A 5573-nucleotide genomic window follows, 5' to 3' on the forward strand; every position below is an offset into this window, starting at 1 on the left:
GATGGTATTTTATTATGGCATCTGGAGTTGATTAAGACATTAATTTTTCCTCTTCCCTTTCCAATTCAGGATCCAATCCAGGATTGAATGTTGTACTTAATTGTCATGTCTCTTTGAATAATATCTGTCAGCATTATGAACAAATAAGTGAACTAGAAGGGAAGTGGCTACAAAGGAAGTTTTACAAAAAAGATTTTTCTTTCAACTAAAATAATAATAATAACAATAATGGCTAACTCTTTTTTTTTTTAGATTTTTTTCGTTTCTCATTGCAACTTTCCTAGAAAGTAAAACTCTACAGTTATTTTGTGGGCAAAAAGAAAACAAATGTAAGTCTGAATGTCATGAATGTGAAAGAAGGGAAGTTATTTTACCCTGACACGATGACATACTCTAAGTTAGCAAACTTCAGTGCAGCACAGCTGGGGACAAGGCTATGGTAGAAGGGAGTGATGAAGGCAATATGAATAAAAGAAAGGCAGGAAAATGGTTGCTTCTGCCAGAAACTCAAAGAAGGCCAGGTCCTGGGTCTACTGACTGTCTTCAGCTTTGCAATACCATGACTAACTCTTTTCTAAAAACACTTACTAGACACTAGCCAGTGTGTTAAGTGCTTTAGGAAGCTTATCTAATTATATCCTCCCAATAATACATGAAGTGGTTTCTACTATTACTTCCATCCTCTCATTTGTTAATAGCTTACAGAAGTGAAGTTACTTTCTCAAAGTCATAGCAGTATTTAAGTGGTAGAGCTAAGGAGAATTCTCTAGAACAGTGCCTTTTAAATATACACACAAGTCACTGAGGGATCTTGTTAAAATGCAGATACTGATTCTGTATGTCTGGAGTAGGACTATGATTCTGCATTTCTAATAAGCTCCCAGGTGATGTTAATGCTGTGTTCTACTAAACACACTTTGAATAACAATGCTCTGGAAGTATATAACAGCTAAGTGTGCCTGGCATATAAGTGCCCACTAGATATTTCTTGAATTATTTAACAAATTAGGAGAGAAAAAAAAAGAGATCCTAAAAATCTGTTGTTGACTTCATTCTTAATCAGCAAGTCTTGATTGTTACAGCTTTTCTCCACAAGGATGTTATAAAATTAAATATTTCTTGGGAGATCTGGAAGATTTTCAGGTACCAGATTCTACACAGTTACAAAGAATAGAATGCTGGAAAGCTGAAAGCAGACCATCACCATATAGAGAACACTTTACCTGTAGGTGTGTCTACTTAGTTGTAGTGTAACGTCAGCAGACTCTATTCTCTTCTCCTCCTTCTTTCCATTGACCTGGCTGGTGAGAATGTTAGGAATTAATAAAATGTCTCACCCTCTAACTATCATATGAGGCTACAAGGGCTGCAAAAATCCTATCAGGAAGAGAAGATTCACTGGGAACAAAGTTGAAGACCAATGAGAGCCAGCATTCCTACTTAGGGTATGTGGATAGAAAAACTTCACATCAAAGCAAGTCACTGATATGGCAACTGCACATTACTGTTTTAGAGTATAAACTAAGTATAAGTACGGGTTAGTGTGTAACAACTTCCAGAAAGAGTTAAGTTTTGAAACTCTTAAAAACTCCTATTAACAGTCTAGCCTTTTTTAAAAAATTGCTCAAGGTATAAATGGCATGCCATAAACTGTACATCACATACTGAAAGTACAATTTTATAAGTTTTGACAAATGTATACACCCATGCAACCATCATCAAAATCAAAATGATGAACAAATCTTCCACTCGCCTACCAAAAATTTCCCCATGACCCTTGGCTATCCCAGCCTACTCCCGTTCCTAGGCAACTGTTAATCTGCTTTATATCACTGTAGATGAATTTGGGTTTTGTATGTACTCTTTTTTATATCTGGTTCCCTTCACTTAGCATAATTATTTTGACATTCATTCATTTTGTTGCATGACTCTGTAGTTCACTGCTTTTATTGCTGAGTAGTTTTTATTGTATGGCTATTCCAAGGTTTGTTGATGGGCATGTGTATTGTTTCCATTTTTTTGATATTACAAGTAAAGCTGTCACGATGACATTGTCATTTTCATCTTTAAAAGTTCACTTTGGGTCTTTAAAAACTCTTCCATGTCTCTATTTTACTTTTCTTTTTAATGTGAGATGGCAGCATATTTTATTTATTTATTTATTTATTAACATCTTTATTGGAGTATAATTGCTTTACACTGTTGTGTTAGTTTCTGCTGTATAACAAAGTGAATCAGCTATATATATACATATATCCCCAAAACCCCTCCCTCTTGTGTCTCCCTCCCACCCTCCATATCCCACCCCTCTAGGTAGTCACAAAGCACCGAGCTGATCTCCCTGTGCTATGAGGCCTCTTCCCACTACCTATTTTACATTTGGTAGTGTATATATGTCCATGCCACTCTCTCACTTCGTCCCAGCTTACCCTTCCCCCTCCCCATATCCTCAAGTCCATTCTCTAGTAGGTCTGTGCCTTTATTCCCATCTTACCCCTAGGTTCTTCATGACCTTTTTTTTCCCTTAGATTCCATATGTGCCTTTTAAATATACACACAAGTCACTGAGGGACCTTGTTAGAATGCAGATACTGCTTCTGTATGTCTGGAGTAGGACTATGATTCTGCATTTCTAATAAGCTCCCAGGTGATGTTAATGCTGTGTTCTACTAAACACACTTTGAATAACAATGCTCTGGAAGTATATAACAGCTAAGTGTGCCTGGCATATAAGTGCCCACTAGATATTTCTTGAATTATTTAACAAATTAGGAGAGAAAAAAAAAGAGATCCTAAAAATCTGTTGTTGACTTCATTCTTAATCAGCAAGTCTTGATTGTTACAGCTTTTCTCCACAAGGATGTTATAAAATTAAATATTTCTTGGGAGATCTGGAAGATTTTCAGGTACCAGATTCTACACAGTTACAAAGAATAGAATGCTGGAAAGCTGAAAGCAGACCATCACCATATAGAGAACACTTTACCTGTAGGTGTGTCTACTTAGTTGTAGTGTAACGTCAGCAGACTCTATTCTCTTCTCCTCCTTCTTTCCATTGACCTGGCTGGTGAGAATGTTAGGAATTAATAAAATGTCTCACCCTCTAACTATCATATGAGGCTACAAGGGCTGCAAAAATCCTATCAGGAAGAGAAGATTCACTGGGAACAAAGTTGAAGACCAATGAGAGCCAGCATTCCTACTTAGGGTATGTGGATAGAAAAACTTCACATCAAAGCAAGTCACTGATATGGCAACTGCACATTACTGTTTTAGAGTATAAACTAAGTATAAGTACGGGTTAGTGTGTAACAACTTCCAGAAAGAGTTAAGTTTTGAAACTCTTAAAAACTCCTATTAACAGTCTAGCCTTTTTTAAAAAATTGCTCAAGGTATAAATGGCATGCCATAAACTGTACATCACATACTGAAAGTACAATTTTATAAGTTTTGACAAATGTATACACCCATGCAACCATCATCAAAATCAAAATGATGAACAAATCTTCCACTCGCCTACCAAAAATTTCCCCATGACCCTTGGCTATCCCAGCCTACTCCCGTTCCTAGGCAACTGTTAATCTGCTTTATATCACTGTAGATGAATTTGGGTTTTGTATGTACTCTTTTTTATATCTGGTTCCCTTCACTTAGCATAATTATTTTGACATTCATTCATTTTGTTGCATGACTCTGTAGTTCACTGCTTTTATTGCTGAGTAGTTTTTATTGTATGGCTATTCCAAGGTTTGTTGATGGGCATGTGTATTGTTTCCATTTTTTTGATATTACAAGTAAAGCTGTCACGATGACATTGTCATTTTCATCTTTAAAAGTTCACTTTGGGTCTTTAAAAACTCTTCCATGTCTCTATTTTACTTTTCTTTTTAATGTGAGATGGCAGCATATTTTATTTATTTATTTATTTATTAACATCTTTATTGGAGTATAATTGCTTTACACTGTTGTGTTAGTTTCTGCTGTATAACAAAGTGAATCAGCTATATATATACATATATCCCCAAAACCCCTCCCTCTTGTGTCTCCCTCCCACCCTCCATATCCCACCCCTCTAGGTAGTCACAAAGCACCGAGCTGATCTCCCTGTGCTATGAGGCCTCTTCCCACTACCTATTTTACATTTGGTAGTGTATATATGTCCATGCCACTCTCTCACTTCGTCCCAGCTTACCCTTCCCCCTCCCCATATCCTCAAGTCCATTCTCTAGTAGGTCTGTGCCTTTATTCCCATCTTACCCCTAGGTTCTTCATGACCTTTTTTTTCCCTTAGATTCCATATATATGTGTTAGCATACGGTATTTGTTTTTATCTTTCTGACTTACTTCACTCTGTATGACAGCCTCTAGGTCCATCCACCACACTACAAATAATTCAATTTCGTTTCTTTTCATGGCTGAGTAATATTCCATTGTATATATGTGCCACATCTTCTTTATCAATTCAACAGTCGACAGACACTTAGGTTGCTTCCATGTCCTGGCTATTGTAAATAGTGCTGCAGTGAACACTGTGGTACATGACTCTTTTCTTTTCTTTTCTTTTCTTTTTTTATGCTTTACGCGGGCTTCTCACTGTTGTGGCCTATCCTGTTGCAGAGCACAGGCTCCGGATGCGCAGGCTCAGCGGTCATGGCTCACGGGCCCAGCCACTCCGTGTCATGTGGGATCTTCTCGGACCGGGGCACGAACCCGCGTCCCCTCCATCGGCAGGTGGATTCTCAACCACTGCGCCACCAGGGAAGCCCAATGACTCTTTTTAATTATGGTTTTCTCATGGTATACGCCCAGTAGTGGGATTGCTGGGTCATATGGTAGTTCTTTTTTAGTTTTTTAAGGAACTTCCATACTGTTCTCCATAGTGCCTGTATCAATTTATATTCCCACCAACAGTGCAACTGCCCATTTTTGGATTGGGTTGTTTGTTTGATATTGAGCTGCATGAGCTGCTTGTATATTTTGGAGATTAATCCTTTGTCAGTTGCTTCGTTTGCAAATATTTTCTCCCATTCTGAGGGTAGTCCTTTCGTCTCATTTATGGTTTCCCTTGCTGTGCAAAAGCTTTTAAGTTTCATTAGGTCCCATTTTTTAGTTTTTTAAGGAACTTCCATACTGTTCTCCATAGTGCCTGTATCAATTTATATTCCCACCAACAGTGCATTTCATTCTTTTCCATGTAGTTGTCCAGTTTTCCCAGAACCACTTATTGAAGAGGCTGTCTTTTCTCTGTTGTATATTCTTGCCTGCTTTATCAAAGATAAGATGACCATATGTGCATGGGTTTATCTCTGGACTTTCATTCCTATTCCATTGATCTATATTTCTGTTTTTGTGCCAATACCATATTGTCTTGATTACTGTAGATTTGTAGTATAGTCTAAAGTCAGGGAGACTGATTCTTCCAGCTCTGCTTTTCTTTCTCAAGATTGCATTGGCTATTCGGGGTCTTTTGTGTTTCCATACAAATTGTGAAATTTTTTGCCCTAGTTCTGTGAAAAATGCCATTGGTAGTTTGATAGGGATTGCATTGAATCTGTAGATTGCTTTGGGTAGTA

This window comes from Physeter macrocephalus, chromosome 1 (assembly GCF_002837175.3).
Source record: "Physeter macrocephalus isolate SW-GA chromosome 1, ASM283717v5, whole genome shotgun sequence".
Taxonomy (NCBI): Eukaryota; Metazoa; Chordata; class Mammalia; order Artiodactyla; family Physeteridae; genus Physeter; species Physeter macrocephalus.